This window comes from Anopheles merus, chromosome 2R (genome assembly GCF_017562075.2).
Source record: "Anopheles merus strain MAF chromosome 2R, AmerM5.1, whole genome shotgun sequence".
Classification (NCBI taxonomy): Eukaryota; Metazoa; Arthropoda; class Insecta; order Diptera; family Culicidae; genus Anopheles; species Anopheles merus.
In genome coordinates this window covers 56,448,986-56,465,458 of record NC_054082.1, presented here as the reverse complement: position 1 = coordinate 56,465,458, position 16,473 = coordinate 56,448,986, and the positions used below count along the sequence as shown (strand labels likewise).

The 16,473-nt window shown below is 41.0% G+C and overlaps 1 protein-coding gene across 15 annotated transcripts in view; it reads right to left on the bottom strand.

The window, feature by feature from the left end:
- The window catches only part of LOC121588101 (gamma-aminobutyric acid type B receptor subunit 2), a 51,563-nt gene extending 39,304 nt beyond the window's left edge, over nucleotides 1–12,259 (bottom strand). For 2 of the 15 annotated variants that reach the window (XM_041905705.1, XM_041905693.1), the window contains exon 1: nucleotides 7,602–10,631. The gene's annotated coding sequence lies outside the window, so the exon portion shown is untranslated. Of the gene's footprint in view, nucleotides 1–7,601; nucleotides 10,632–12,098 lie in introns of those variants that run through there. The other 13 variants (XM_041905692.1, XM_041905703.1, XM_041905689.1 and 10 more) reach the window with 13 other exon arrangements.
- Nucleotides 12,260–16,473: the final 4,214 nt, after the last annotated feature.

The window sequence follows — 16,473 nt, the reverse complement described above, 5'->3', positions numbered from 1 at the left end:
TAGGGTAAAAGTACCAATAGTGATGGTATTGCACTACAAAGCACTCCAAACGATAATTTAAGTGTAGTTAAGTTATTTATGTTAGTGTGAAATGTTCTCTGGCCTTTAACAAAGGGTTTAAAAGTTAAATGGGGCCATTTCATTACTTAGTGACCGAAAAATTAATTATTTTGTGAAATGTGTCTACATTTTTCCAAAATCCGCAGGATTTCATACTGAAACTCATGTTTTTGTAAACACTGTAAATGACCACACATTAACGCAATTATTATTTTTTTTACATAACTTTTATGAAATGTTATTGATCTACTAAAATACATTGCCTTTTGACCATAGTTTCGCAAATTCAAGTGTTTTTTACCATAATGCCATTATAGGTACATAAAACAGGAAAGTTCCTGTAGTGGTTATAATTATAAATTGGTACAACGAAACAGTCACAAAAATGTGTAGTTTTTCGTAAAGTTGTTGTGTTTGATGATAAAAATGGTTTTGATTGCGAAGATAAAACATATTCCAATTACTGTTTGTTAGAATATTCACATATTATCGTTCCCGACACATTAAATACATGAAAACACATCTTTACCTCTACAAACCACTATTGGTAAAATGACCCTATTTATTAAAACGATGTTTCAGATTCTGCTGTATCGTATTTTGTGCAATTTGTAGTGGTACAAATGTGTTTTAATGAATTCAAAGTGTCAGGAAGGACAATTTCTAAATATTTTAACACAACACATTTTTTTTAATTAGAACCATTTTTACCATAAAATACATCTAATTTACGAAAAAATACATATTTTTGTGACTGCTTCGTTGTACCTATAATGGTGGTATGGTTCCTATAGTCGTCGCTTTGTGTTCCTATAGTGGTGGTAAACAAAGATAGCTCCAAAACACTGTGTAATATCAATGAAACTTTGTTTAGAAGCTGTTTTCGTATGAATAGTAAGGATTACTGTTCATACGAAAATAATAGTTATGATTTCTTGCGTAAATTGATCGTAAAAAAATGTTTAAATTTGATTGATGAAACTATTGACTAAAGTACTACATCCTGACGATGTAGTGCTTGACGAAGAGTGTGCTTGACTTGAAGTCAATTTTTCATTCATTGAAATAAGCAAATTTTGGCCTTTTTTGGTAAATTACCTAGAGAAATCTTTTCTGTTGCTTATTTTACTGAAAACAGTACAGCATGTCAAAAATATCCTCGAAAAAATCTAAAATGACTTGTTTTTATTGACTTTGTAACTATAACCAATACAGGAACATGCCTGTTTTGTGTACCTATAATGACACTATGGTAAAAACACTTAAAAATGCATAAATATAATCAAAAGGCAAATATGTTTAGCAAAACAATAACATTTCATAACATTTATGTTGAAAAACTAGTAATTGCGTGGTTATGTGGTCATTTAGAACGTTAACAGAAATATGAGTTTCGTTATGAAATCCTAAGGATTTTGGAAAAATGCTGACACATTTTCCAATATAATGGAGTAAAACCCTTTGTAAAAGACTAAAGAACATTTCACACTAACATAAATAACTTAATTACTTTTAATTTGCCGTTTGGACCACATTTTAGTGCAATACCACCACTATTGGTACTACCACCACTATAGGTACGTTTACCCTACATACAATCTAGTTTAAAATTCTTCGAGCCACTATATTTGAAAAAAATATTATACTTTTGCTGTTTGCTCAGGTGTAATTTTTGTAATGTTTGATGATATAATGTTATGTTATTTCCTTTTTTAGCGCAACGCAACGCTTTTTAGCGCAACGAGCATGTAGGTTTTCAATTGGCCGGTAGTTTTGCCAGTCTTTGCTATCACAGCTAATACTGGGCTATCTAATACTGGAGCTATCCCAAAAACGTTATTAAACCTGCAACAGAGTAAAAATTATAATGTTTCCATTGGTTTTCTAACTAATTCCTTGGTATTTTGCTCAATGAATATTAAAATAAATGCGTTGGGTGCAACGAGTTTAATAGTTTCATACGAGTTCAATATGTTTAGTGATGTGCTCTCTGGAGCGCACCCACGACTCCGATCCGACTCCAACTATTGTTAGTCCGACTCCGACTCCGGCAAAATGGAACCACTAGATCCGCCCGGAGTCGGAGTCGCTCGGAGTCGGAGTCACTCGGAGTCGTTCGGAGTTGTCCTGAGTCGTTCAGTGTCGTTCGGAGTCGGAGTCGTCCGGAATCGTTCGGAGTCGACAGAAATCGGAGTTGGTCGGAGTCAACAGGAGCCTTTGTGCTTGTGACCAGACATTTCCTTTCGTTGTGTTTTTTTGTCTTTCACTTTGCGCGTGCACTTCTTATACAGGCCTTTGATTCGGAGGCCGACCTCGGCCGACTTGAAACGAATCCAGAAGACTCCGTCTGTAGCCGATTGCGGATAAATCCGATCGACTCCGGACGACTCCGAACGACTTCGAAAGACTCCGAACGACTCCGAACGACTCCAAACGACTCCGAACGACTCCGAACGACTCCGGACGACTCCGAACGACTCCGGAAGGCTCCGGACGACTCCGGAAGGCTCCAGACTACTCCGGAAGGCTCCGGACGACTCCGGAAGGGTCCGGATGACTCCGGACGATTCCGTACGATTCCGAACGACTCCGGATGATGCATGGCGGACCTACCTTCCGGAGTCGATTCCGAATTTATCGGAGTCGGATAAATTTTTGTTGCAAGTAATTATATAATACTATCTTTGTATTTTTTGTCGGGCCAGTCTGGTGTCACAGTCTTTTACTCGTACGACTTAACAACATGGCATTTTCAAACCTACTGCACTGGTATGAGCCTACTGAACCCACTTGAACCCACCAAACCTACTAAACCCACTGAACTTCTATGAACTTACCGACCTACTCGTATGAACCTATTGAACTCGCATGAACCTATTGAACTCGTCTGAACCTACCAAACTCGTTGCACCCACGGGTCGGAATCGATTCCGGCCAAGACGCACCCGACTCCGGGTCGATCCGTTTGTGGAGTCGTATGACCCATCACTAATGTATGGCGTATAAAGGCATATAAAGATTCCAGATACTTGGTCTGGGTAGTATTGAGAGATGCTGATATTACGCTGATATTATTTACATTACATAAGCTAGTCCAGCAATCGTTTTAGTAATATAAGTTTATAAAAAAAGTGATTTACTTATTCAATTAGCTTTGTTGTGTTATTCTCGTTTTTTCCCATATGCAGGAACAAAATTAGAATTCGAAGCATTACAAAAAAAGCAAATATATTTGCGATTGTGTTAAATTTAAACGATTATACAAACAATAACATTAATTATTTGATATTCGTTGAATATTCTCAGAAGTGAACCTCCCTCTATTCTACTTTAAAAGCCAGCACTTGTACTGAATCAACAGTTGACGTTACACATTTGCATGTAAATTTCAGTCATTGCATGGTAACGAGATAGAAGATTATATTTCCGTGAAATAATATTACCGGCCTTTAAATTACCAGTTGTCAGTCAGTTAGAAATGAAACATTTCCTTCCATTTGCATGTTTATTTCACATCACATCAACCACCAGGCGTCTCCATCTGAAGGTAAATACGCCTCCCGGTGACCAAAGATATTCCATTTACGGTGAGTTAATTAAACCACTTCTCAACCAACCACTGCATGCACCCTACCATTAATTTGTTCCAGTTCTGTGGAATCGTATCTAGACGCCAGGACAGATTCTCTCGATTATACAACTAATTATTGACACGTAGTGCACCAGTGTTCCTTTGTACGTAACTTTTAAGGAACCGAATGCGAAAGTTTGATAATTGCTTTAGTAACTAATGATGAATTATTTAATTAACTAATTGTGCATTACAGGGTTTTCCATTCCAATTAACAACTGTCCACAGTCAACTAGCAATCCTCGATTTGAAAAACACGATTGTCTACCACTTACAAACAAGTCAAGCCGTTTTTGGTACACTGTCCATTTCAATTTCACAATTGTCGTCTTCGAAAACACACGTCAGATGCGGCACGGGTTGTTTTGGTATTGGCTGGAACGTGTATCACTTGAAGTTGGGAAAGCTGAGCAACATGGACATGTTAGGCAGTTTTATCTATATTTTAATTTTTAATACAATGCAAAAATTTGTACATTAATCAGTGCTTTTACTGGTAGCAAATGAAAAAAAATTACAACGTCCCAAAATAACTTAAAAACTGTAACGCTCCAATAATAACTAAAACCAAATGATAAAACTGCTTAGCATGTCCATATTGCTCAACTTTTTCATATTCTCATATTCAATCAAGACCCGTTTACAGCATGGTTCAATTCTTATACACAAGTGATACACGTTCCAGCCAAAACCAAAACAACCCGTGCCGCATCTGACGTGTGTTTTCGAAGACGACAATTGTGAAATTGAAATGGACAGTGTACCAAAAACGGCTTGACTTGTTTGTAAGTGGTAGACAATCGTGTTTTTCAAATCGAGGATTGCTAGTTGACTGTGGACAGTTGTTAATTGGAATGGAAAACCCTGTAATCAAACATTTCTATTATTACACCAATAACATAAACGGTAACAACGGAAGATTTCTCTTCCCAACAAACATCTAAACCTACTCTACCTATTTTACCAATAATTTCATTGCAGTATTAAAGCGAAAATCTATTTAATTCATTACCTATACCAGCACTTTCATGTTAAGGCGTCATCCATCAATTATGTAACGCTGATGGGGAGGAGGGGGGGGAGGGAGTACAATCAAACGTCATGATTTGTTACATGAGGGAGAGGGGGAGTTTGATTTTTGTTACGTAACGCAAAAAAGGGCCGGTCTGGTGGTACAGTCGTCATCTCGTACGACGTAACAACATGCCCGTCATGGGTCCAAGTCCCGAATAGACCGTGCCCCCATACGTAGGACTGACTATCCAGCTATGGTAACAATAAGTCACTGAAAGCCAAGCTCACTTCACTAGTGGGTACTGGCAGGCCTTGACCGACAACGGTTGTTGTATCAAAGAAGAAGAAGAACGCAAAATAAAATGTTAGAATTTTTTTTCTAATAGCAAAAGAATAAAAACCGAGAATTCTTCTTGGTGACTTCACAACCTTCGCGGTTATGCAAGTCTAAAAAAGATCTCGCTACTTTTGGTTACCACGGACGGTCGGACGGACGTAAAAACTTAACACAGGGTCGTCGCAGTATCGTTGCATTCCGTTACTGTGCCCACTCGATTGTACAAGCAGGCTCAATTGTACAGGATAATAGCATGCGATTCGCAATTGTGATTCGTGATTGGAAGCAAATGGCACGAGAATCATCTGTATTGCTGTAAACAGGTGTTATACCAATCCAACTCCTTACAAATTCGTTTCAAACGAATTTGAGATGGAGTTGATGCAGTAAGCCGTTTTTTGCCAGAGTTGGTGGTAATTTCATAAAAATACCGAAAATGAAGCCGAAACCCTTGCAAACATTATTGATTTTGTTTGTAATTTGTAAAACATGCGTAACATATTAAAAAACACATGTTATGTGAGATAGAATAATCAATTTGATGATGATAAAACATCTAAAGCCAAAGAAACATTTCTGGAAATATATATATATATATATATATATATATATATATATATATATATATATATATATATATATATATATATATATATATATATATATATATATGGAGGACCAGGAAGATGGCTGTATGACGTATCTGTTCGTGGTGATACAAGAACTTTGCTCACCGTGCTGAGAATCAGATTATCAGAATCTTTTTGAATTTGATTACTACATGGAACAACTTTTCTTTACATAAAATATAATGTAATAATTTTTTTGGTTAATTTAAAAAATGTGAATATATCAGAATAAAGTTTAAAAAAAAACTCACAAAAAATTTGATATTGTTCAATAAACTAAGCTATTTGAAGGGGGTGGGGTCCATCTGTTACGTAATTTGAGGGAGGGGGGTTTCTTCAAACGTTACAGTTTGTTACACTAGGGGGGTCGAAAATTTGCAATTTTTTCGTTACGTTATTGATGGATGACGCCTAATGTTCTTAATAAAACAGCAAAGGATGAAATTCCTTATAATCATCCATATTCTTTCACGGATGAAGAGTGCTTGTTTCGAGCATAAAAGTATAAACATGGCTGCCATTTTCGAAGTCGGGGGCAACAACGTACATATTGTGTGCTTGTTGCCAAGGAATCTTAGCGATCCAAACGATCCAATAATAAGCGAAGTAATCAAATTAAGGGTTAATAAACACCATTTTTTGTTACTTTTGCCTAGGATACCGACACACTGTCAGCCAGTGAAACTGGTATACAGTATACGGAGCTCGAGAGTGCGAAAGGAAACAGTGCGGTTTACTATAATGTTTATCCGCTAGGGATCTTGCTTTTGGTTATGGGCATTTGCTGTTAGGATCCTATGATAAAGCAAAGAAAATACTGACAAATTCTACTGTAATCGACGCATGTACCCACCTTCATGCAAATAGAAAACGAAACAGAATTCTTCAAACAAGCGGAATGAAAATATGTTGCTGTCTAAATGATATACAAAATGGTTTCTACGATACTAACAAAAATTCCAAGACAACCGTTAACAAGACGACAATCTGGATTCTACCGAACGTTCCTAAATAGCGATGTGGAATGAATAATATAAACTTTGATTTGCTTTTTCTATTTGGCCAGGATGGCCGGTAACAAAATTGACTGGTTAAAAAATTCCTTTTCTTGTTAGGCGATAGAAGCTTTAGCCATGGACTACAATTGCTTTGTGATTCCACTTTCCCAGTACGGCCGGCCCACGTATTTTCAAACTCAAGAATACTTGTTCCCTTGAAATGAATAGGCTCTGAAGACCACGGTAGAGTACAGCGATCCACTGAAGAGCATCATAGTCAAAACGAGAGCTGTGCCTGGGCAAGCCTACACAAATCGAACCAGGCTCGCGTAGTTACGAGAAGTGGAATTGCATTCTCAGAAACCTATTCTCCATCTTTCTCACGAAATTGTCTATCTATCGGTTCTCGTATAGCTTAGAAGAGACGCCGAACGATAAAAGCACATTAGTTTCCATGATTTTTTCCCTCCGTCATTGAATTAAGTGATAACATCGTTACTGTATTATTACTGGCTTATCTCTAAATTTGCCATCGAAACTAAAACCGAGTTCGTCCTATCCATTCTGGTTTGGCGTTGTGAAGATATTGTTCTTAAGCCATAGTGGCGTAACCAGAATTTTGCTGATGTAACGGAACAGAACAGTGTCATGACGGAGCAGGATAAGTCGCCCATCCATCTATCCATCCATCCATCGTCAAAATATTGGAAGTCTACTGATAGATGAAAACAGTATAATCGACTGAGCAACGAAAATGGAGGCGAAAGATGGTAAAGCATCAAACGTGGCCGTTCAGCTACAACAAAAGTACCTTCTCTCCCTAGTAGAGGTGAATATTCCGTGCAAAAAGCATAAAAAGAACACAGGAATAATGTTCAGTCGTACTACACGGTTCCAGACCACTGCAGATGGGCTATGGACGCTTCACTTACCTTGATTCAATTTTAGCTTGGAACGTCGGCGTTCGTTCGTTCGTTCGTTCTGCTTCTTACAGTCGTATTTCTCTACGAATTGCCTGTTTTTTGCTAACGTGATCAAAAGATAACGTCCTCAGGTGTACACAACTTGCAGGACCGCATTTGGCCCATATGCAACGATGATGAATTGCATCTATCTTCTTGTTCCCATTGCGCCGTCACACCAGCGCGTGCTATCGTGGAACCTTTTTTATGCAACCGGTGCACTACACTGGTCACTGGCGATGGGCAAACCCTTCAGTAACAGAACCCTTTTTTCATCGTTTCAAAACGCAATTTCGCTCGCTGCTATGTTTCACTGTCGTCACACTGCAGCTTTTAGATCCCACGGTACACCACCATAGCTCCGCTCACAGTGGATCACATTGCTTCCCCGATGGGCGCTTTTCTTTTCGCATCTCCTTGTCTCGTTTGCACACACAACGATAGAATCACTCACAGGCCCTAAACCTACGCACACATATGATCACATTCACAAACACCTACGTGCACACACATACAAACGCACGCACTTACAACACTGTGCAGGCACCAGTGGTAAATAGACACACTAATGCATTCCTGATCGATCCTCCAACTCCGATTACGCCACTTTACTTCATGCGCACCCTTTGCAGCAGCTGCTGCTGCTGCTTCTACAGCCGCCGCTGCCACTGAATAACATGATGATACACCACTTCATCCCAGTGACGGATGGATGTGTTTTGGGAGCTTTTGTTGTAGAGCCATAGGCAACACCAACATCAGAGCACATGCAGCAGTACCGAACACACTCACTCACGCACTCATACACAAATACACCTCTCACAACACTCAGTATTTCCTGTCTGCACCGAAACGGGAAAAATAAGCATCCACCTGAGTGGAGCTGTAAATCGACGCCATAGGCAGCACACCCCGTTAATTCGTTGCTGAAAAGTGAGTTTGTTTGACGATATGACTTACAGCAATGTTGTGTTTGTACGGAGCGGGTGTGCCTATTTTGCTTTTCTTCGGTTTCGATTCAAATCGTTCATTCCTTGCAGACAGCTTTGTGGAGAATTTTATGCGCTTCCTATGTTTGCGGGTCGTTTGTTTCCATCCCCGTTTCTATGGCAGCACTTTACGACCATTCGAACCGCTCCGAGTCACGGTACTCTGAAATAACATCTTCTCACATGTGGTGCAGTTGACTGACTTGACGCATTTTCCACCTTCACCAAACAGTCCACGGGTCCGAGGCGTTGACTTGTTATACTGTTGCCAGCTAGATAGTGTCTGGGTTGGGTTATTACTATTTGTTGTAGTTTTTTTTACGATTCCTCCGGCTCATTGGCGCAGGAAGGAAGGAGTTCCTATGTAGAGGATGATTTTCGCAACTCACAACATTGTCCTTAGCCTATTCCAGTTTATTCCTACGCCTACGCAACATTTTTGACACTTGTCCTTGCTATAGCCAAAATCGATGTTTCCTGATACTGATACACGATGTGAACAAAACTTGTCTCGTCATTGCACGGGACTATCGCCTGTACCGAAATTTTGCAATGTAAGAAAGATAAGTGAAACAAAAAGCTTAGGTTGTGGATCCTTCCCAACCCAACGATAATGAGTCAAGGGTTGAAGTAAAAAAAAAAACAGGATAGAAAGAACATTTTACCCAACCAACCACAAACCCGGACGATCACTGGCTTGCCACTAGGATTAGCTCTATTTCCATTTACATACACACACACATTGACATAGATAGTACAGATTTTGTTATTTCCGAATTTCACTTCCCAGTTCTGAGCGTGTTGTAAACGCTACAAAAACCGCTCGATATGGAGCATGGTGTCTGGGGTGAATATTGCATACACCACCATAAGCTAGTAGAGGTATACGGTATCACGTTAGCAAGCCACTACACATGAATGGGTTCGAAGATATCTATCAATAATTAACGTTTGATTCCGGGCGCTAACCCATTCGGACTTCCGTCCATTTTGATTTTCCTCCCTGTTTACCCCTTGACATGGGCAGTTTCGTTCTTAGTGTTTTCACCACTCACACGCCGTGGACTAATATGTGTTTGCTTTTACAAGGAATTGAGTTTTTTATGCCCACACAGAGCAACGGTAGATTTCTTGCTCCTTCACTTAATCACGATATGTCTAATGGTTCACTTGCGCCGTGTAGGCAATTTGGTTTTTGCTCCCTGAAAAACTCATCAGTGCTTACGTGTGAAGTTTGTAAGGATCGTAAATACGAACTGTCAAAAGTAATACAAATTGATATTTAGCAAAGGCTTTTTACATCTCTCGCTGCGATGTAGGGTTAGTTATGGTGTGGTGTGAAGCTTTTCTGGGAAATCGCTTTCTTGGAAGTATCGGCCTGCGTTTGCTGGTTTGTTTTTTTTTTTTCGTGGAGTTTCACGATTGATTTACAACTTCACCCATCGAAGGCCATCGCTACCATCAACGGTTACCTAGTCGCCGCGTTTAACTGTCTTTCTCATTCTCGCTTCCATCCACCTTAGTTTCTCTTGTTCTGTTTCGCTCCTTTGTGTCACTTCATAACCGTAAGCTTTCTTCCTTTGCTTACAAGAGGTTACATAAAACGCTACATGTGAACCTCCAGTCAAGTGCGTGAGCTCTGCAATTTCGGTTGGCCTCTGCATTTGCGACCGGAGGGCACGATTCGTTGACCCGGTTACCCTTAGCCGCACATTACTTGACTGCCAAGGATTCCATGCGTGCTGTCTACCTCAACCGCGTACTTCATTCCAGTTTATCGCCCAACTACCAGCGCAATGTTTGGGCTGTAGCGAAAAGGCTAAGTTTTTCTAACTTCACCATCCACACGTAAGCCACACGAATGTCACACGAATGTTATGTTTCCATAGTATATCAGCCGATGACGATGCTCACAGTGGTACGTAGATTTCGATCAAGTGAATGGTCTACTTTTTACGGTCGTTTCGCTTTCGTCCCTCCTGCTGTATGCTTACATGGTAACGGATGCTGGCTATGTCACACATTGCACAAGAAAGTGATGTGTAGATAAGAATGACGATGGTGATGAAAATGACATCCTTTCTGAAAATTGTTTATCTCGCAAGCGAGCATAGCACTGGATGGAAGCACCATCGTTGTTTAATGGAAAAAGTTGTAAATCGTAATGAATAATTTTTCGGTGGAAAAGAGCGTGAAAACTTCCTTTCTCTCATCCAGCCGAAGGAATTATCTTTTCTTAAGTAAAATGAACTTTTGTTAAGGTACAGGTTGGTGGTGTTAATGGAAGATGTACCTTGACTCTTCTTTTGTTCTATTCTATTCTATTTTTTACTCATTGTTTCTCCGACTGTTTAACCTTTTTTGACTGTTCTTGATGTTCAATCATTTTACATTTCCACACTTAATACAACTTTTCCCTATCCCTACGGTAATTTAAAGAACAACCATTACATTACATGTTCTACATGAGGAAAGATGAGCTTTATATGAGATATTCCTAAAGTGGAACGCTAAACCCTCCCTAACTATAAACGCTGAACGAACAAGAAACATTCCGGTACGAGTGCAAAAATCTTTAGTAACTTCTTAGACCCAGTTTTATCCAATACCAAGGAATAATGTACAGTGCTAGCAACAACAACGCATGAGTGAGAGTTCCTGTACAAGGGTTTAAGGGACCGAATGCTACGCCGTCTGAGATGTTATTCCTCAGAGCTGAAGGACCCTTCATATTATCCACGAGGATGACAAGTGGACCTTCTAGCAATGGTAACGACACGCTAACAGTGGTTGTGCAGCCAGTGGTATTAGTAGTAGTAAGTGTAAAGCTTAATGTAACGGTGTTGCTTGTCATTTGAATAGTACGGCTGTACGAGCAGAGCAGTATCAGGTCGGCATGTGCATGTGGCACGAACAAAAGTTGATCTGATCTTATGCAGTACATAATTTTACCGTTCGTTTACACAGCACATCGGATGATGACGATGATGATGCTGGTTCTCTCACCTTCACTCATTACATACGTACGTAGGCACCGTTTAGCAACGTTTAACACCATTAAAAAGCGTTCGCATTTACAGGTAGTGTGTCCTTGCCGAACGGGCGGATGCTACTACGATGGCTCGTAAAAATCTTCATTGCGGAAGGGAACCGTAACATTTGCGCTGAGTAATAATTTGGGAAATTCATACACCAATACAGCTCACACTGCCAGCTCGGACAGTGACACACATTTAATGACGTTGCCTGGCTCCCATAAACAAGTAAAAGGGTGGAGTACGGAAAACGCTTCCGATCCGGTAAGCACTCCCGTACTGCTGAATGTTCGGCAAGCACAGAAAAGAAAGTATGTTACGGTTGTGTGTTGCCGAATCCTCCGAAAAGTAAGTAAAAACACTTTTTGTACATTCCTACACGCACAAGCACACGCACGTGCACAAAGTAATGGCAGTTTTTAATCCCAATCGTAGCTACTAACACATTCACAATTGCACACCTCTTGGACGGTACACGGGATCCCGTGAAATGGTTCGATATCGACGGATAAAAAATGCCCACTGTCACTTCAGCTTGGCAAGGACCTAATGGCGAATCTAGAATGCTGGCGTGCGGCATTATGCCACTGATCTGCCTCTCGCTCGAAATGCTCCTCTCAATCATTTTTCTCTTACTCTCTTTCTATACTTCTGTGGGTGTGTGTGTGTCTTCTCTCTCTCTCCTAGATTATCTGTCACTCGTGGCGCTACACGCAACCGGCTGGGTTCCAGCTGTCGAAACAACCTTTCGCTCACAGGACAACGGCACAGTTCCCCGCTACTAAAATGACGCCAAGCACGGAACAAACACTTTTAGGTACTGTCGCTCAGAGCCTTCGCATCGAGCTTGAACGTAACATTTTCTCGTGCATCATCTTTGTCGAGAAAAACATAGAGAGAGAGAGAGAGAGATGTTTTCCCGAATATCGATGAAATGAGCAACAGTGGCCGCCCGTAAGTATTTGTGTGACCCTCGGAAAAGTCAGGAGAGATGCAGGAAAATTTGGAAAAGCTACACCAGTAACACCTAGACGTACCAGGGTTGACCAATGCTTGCGAATGGCATCGAGAGAACGGACTTTTCGTTAATGGAATGGTGGCTTTACCCACCCGGTTCACCTCCTTTCTCGACACGAGCCGCATCTGCCATGCGCGGCAGCAGTGGGTTCGTTTGCAAAATTCAAACGAATTGATGCGTTTGGCGAGAGACCTAAGAAAGTGTGAGCAAAAGAGCGAGTTCAAAATTGTTGCCTCACCTCGTGAGACTGGTGCTGTGGGAATTCCGTGCGTAGGATCCGCTACCATAATGCTGCTGTGTCGTTGGGCAGTATACTAATAGACTCACGGCCCAACGTGTCCTGTGTCGTCGGTTCTGCTTACAGCATGAAAGGACGTGCTATGCCGTACAAAAAAAAAAGATTGGCGGAGGGTTTTTTCCTGTTCTTTCTCATCACACGTTTTTGGGGCCGCAGATAACTTTTGAATTATGACGGTTCAATTCAACGGGCCGGTGTGATGAAAGGTTTCAGTTCCGTTTAACGTTACGATGCCAAAAGCTAACGGGCAAGCGGTTCAGGGCTTTTGGGCAAATTTGGTTGCTGTTGTTGGGCCATCCACGGGGTACTATCCCAGAGACTGCGAGCTATCGATCGTCGACTGCCTCGATACTACGGTTTTATTAAATACCAGAACTGCTGTCCTTTGCAGATTTTTTTTGTTTCTCTCTCTCCGTAAACAACGCAACATTTTCCAACTTTGCAAAGCTTCAAAAAACTTGCAGCCTGCAGCAATACGTTCTAAATCTTTACCGTTCCTATGGGACTCATTATCACTGGATGGCTGGACTATTTGTTGCGTATGGGGTCGCAGAGGGAGTGAGGAGAGAGAAAGGGCCATAAACCCACCCTATAACGTGCGTGGCAATCGGCCATGATGAATCCACGCTGTACGTGTATAGGGAGCGTACGACAAACTCGCTGGTAATACATGAAGGCATCTCTGGGAGTTGCACTCAACCATCAAGCAAATGCTAAGTTATGACGGGCATGCGGTATGGTGGTTCCATTAGCACTATCAGTCGAAGCGACAGGCCACCGAGCATTCAGCCGTGCACGATCGCGAAAGAAGGTAGCGCCAAATCATCTTTAGCAACAACATCTCCCATAGCAACCGATAGAAATGTAGCAAAAACTCTAGAGACCAGGGAGCACATTGATATGCAGAACGGATTGGATACGTACGTCGTTGAAAACGGCTCACAACATCCGACACTTCCGGGCAGGAAAGTTGTGCGAGAAACGACTAAAACCAGTCGTGCTGTTTGAGATGTGTGTTTGGGTGTGTGTGTGTATGTGAATGTGGGTTGGTACGGATCGTACCACAACGGCAGCATTTGCATAAAATGACTTTTTGAGCTGGAATTCTTCAATAAAGAAGGAGATATAAAATGGGCAGAGTGATACGATTCATTGCTAGCAAATTGGTGGGTTGTGCAAGGTAGGAATATTACGAGCATCCCAAAAGGGAGCAAGCATTGTAGGTTTGCATGCCAAACAAATGCAAAAATGATGCAAATGTGACAATCAGCGTACCGCTGCACGATTCAGATGGCAGAGCTGAGATTTGTAGGAAGCTCGCAATCTATCGCACCAACTAACACCACGTATCGTTAAGGTGACAATGCTCATGATTGTGATAAAATTGTGTAGCTTTCTTTTTCACATCTTCTGGATTCGATAAAAGAAAAACTGTGGACCATGGAACAGAGACAGAAGCACCACTGTGATTAAAGTAATTAAAACAGTATCGTCCAAAACGAGCTATCAATTTCTGCATCACGAGTACAATATGTCATCGCTGAGTAACAGATTCGCCAAGTAATAGAGTCGAGCAAGCACTACCAAAGCGTCGCAAACATCTGCTATTGGTTTAATTTGGTGACGTTCGCTTGAGTGCTGCCATGTGTTTTGGATCTACTCAAGTGTATATTTGTGTGCATCCGGGCACAAACACACACACACACCAATAGCACACGCACAACACTCATTAGCTTCCAGTTTCTCTCGGAGTTACTAGCTAGGTAAATCGTCAGAAATCACAAACAAAGACAAAGTGTCCGATCTTTGCCCGTACACCCTGGCGTCCGGTTACGGTGGACCTAACCGCCAAACAAATTTATATCGAACGTGATGGCGTTAGACAAATGCAATATACAGTAGGCCACACTGCCCAAATTGCCGAATCACGCATTACGCCTGCAGCGTTAGAAGACTGACGGACAGAGTAAGACAGTAAAACTTTAATTCATTAACCCTTAATTAGGTAATTAATTAGCGCACGCGATTCATCTTCTTCGCATGAATACATTCCAAGCACCGGTACCTTGGCACGATATTCTGACGCTCTGGCATGGGTGTCCAGTGCTGGCAGCAGCGATGCCAAACGATTCCGCCTGGCCTCCTGGTTTACGAGCGCAATGTACGTGTCCGAGTTTTCGGGATTCGGTCGTCGCTTCCCAGGTTCGGTTTGCAGGATTTACAGAACCTTGCATTTATCCTTCAATCCATTCGAACCTCATTTAGCATGATACCCCACCAGTCCAGGCCCATCTCAACCCCACCAATTTCGTCCAAGGATTAGCGCACCAGTGCACGGATACAGCAAACAGGAAGCCTGATCTCATTAGAATATCAAAGCGTTTCTGCAAGCAGCCTCGTAGATTGAGACCGGTTGCCGTGAGGTGGAAGATAAGTTTCAATTTAGATTTAAACGGTAATGAGTTGCATGAGGGCAAGGCGAACGAAAAGTGAGGCTGTTTGATCGTGCGCTTACAGCACCTAGAAAACTTTGTTCCTTGCTTTGGCTTGCTGTCCTTTTTTTTCACGGACCATTATCAAAATTCCGTTCTACGCAAAGCAGGAATTAAGCAGTACATGTTTCTTAGAAAAGGATGACCTTGATTTGATAGCAAAATTAATTGAAAACCTTTACTTTACGCGCGCTGTTTTTAACGGGTGACAAAACACTTTACTGTCGTCGGTATTTAAGCCCATCGAAGTGCCAATCATTTGATAAGTGCGATTTGAAAAAGTGCTGTTGTTTGGCAAATAAAAATACTTTTATTACACCGTAATTGAAATTGTACAGCATCTTACGATGCTGACGGTACTAAATTTTGAACGGCAAAAAGCACAGCTTACGAAAGTCAAAGTCACGTTATTAAGGAAGATGTTGCTCCTTCTCATGATAGGACGCAGTTAAATTATAATGAACAAAAATCACTACAGCGTGCTGAATATTCCGATGATAAATTATAAACATAATGCTCAAGAAAGAACAGGACAAGTAAGACAGAACGAAAGTACGTAAGAAATGTCGGCAGTTAGGAGGAACAATTTAACATAAACATTACCGTTTAAAATGTCTTCTACTCAGCGATGCGTTAGGTTCTGTCGTGTATCAATATTATCAATGAAAACTCTCCCGGGAATGAACAGTATGGTAGAAGAATGTTTGAGAAGAATTATACACGATTTGCCGTCACCATTCTTCTTGCGTTGATCGCTTTGCTTTTACTGTGTGATATTGCAAACTATTTACAGACTCTGAAATGCCGCAGGGAAATATCGCAACATGCCACTGGTGCTTCAAATGGGAGTTAAATAAATAATTTTTATTCTCTTTTGAGAAAATCAACATATTTCGATTGTCGGCTATTCCGTCGGCTGTTCGATAGGCACAGGAATGGAAGAAAAATAAAAGAGATTTACGAATATCAATATAACCAGAAGAATCAAACCATTAAAATAATTATCACTT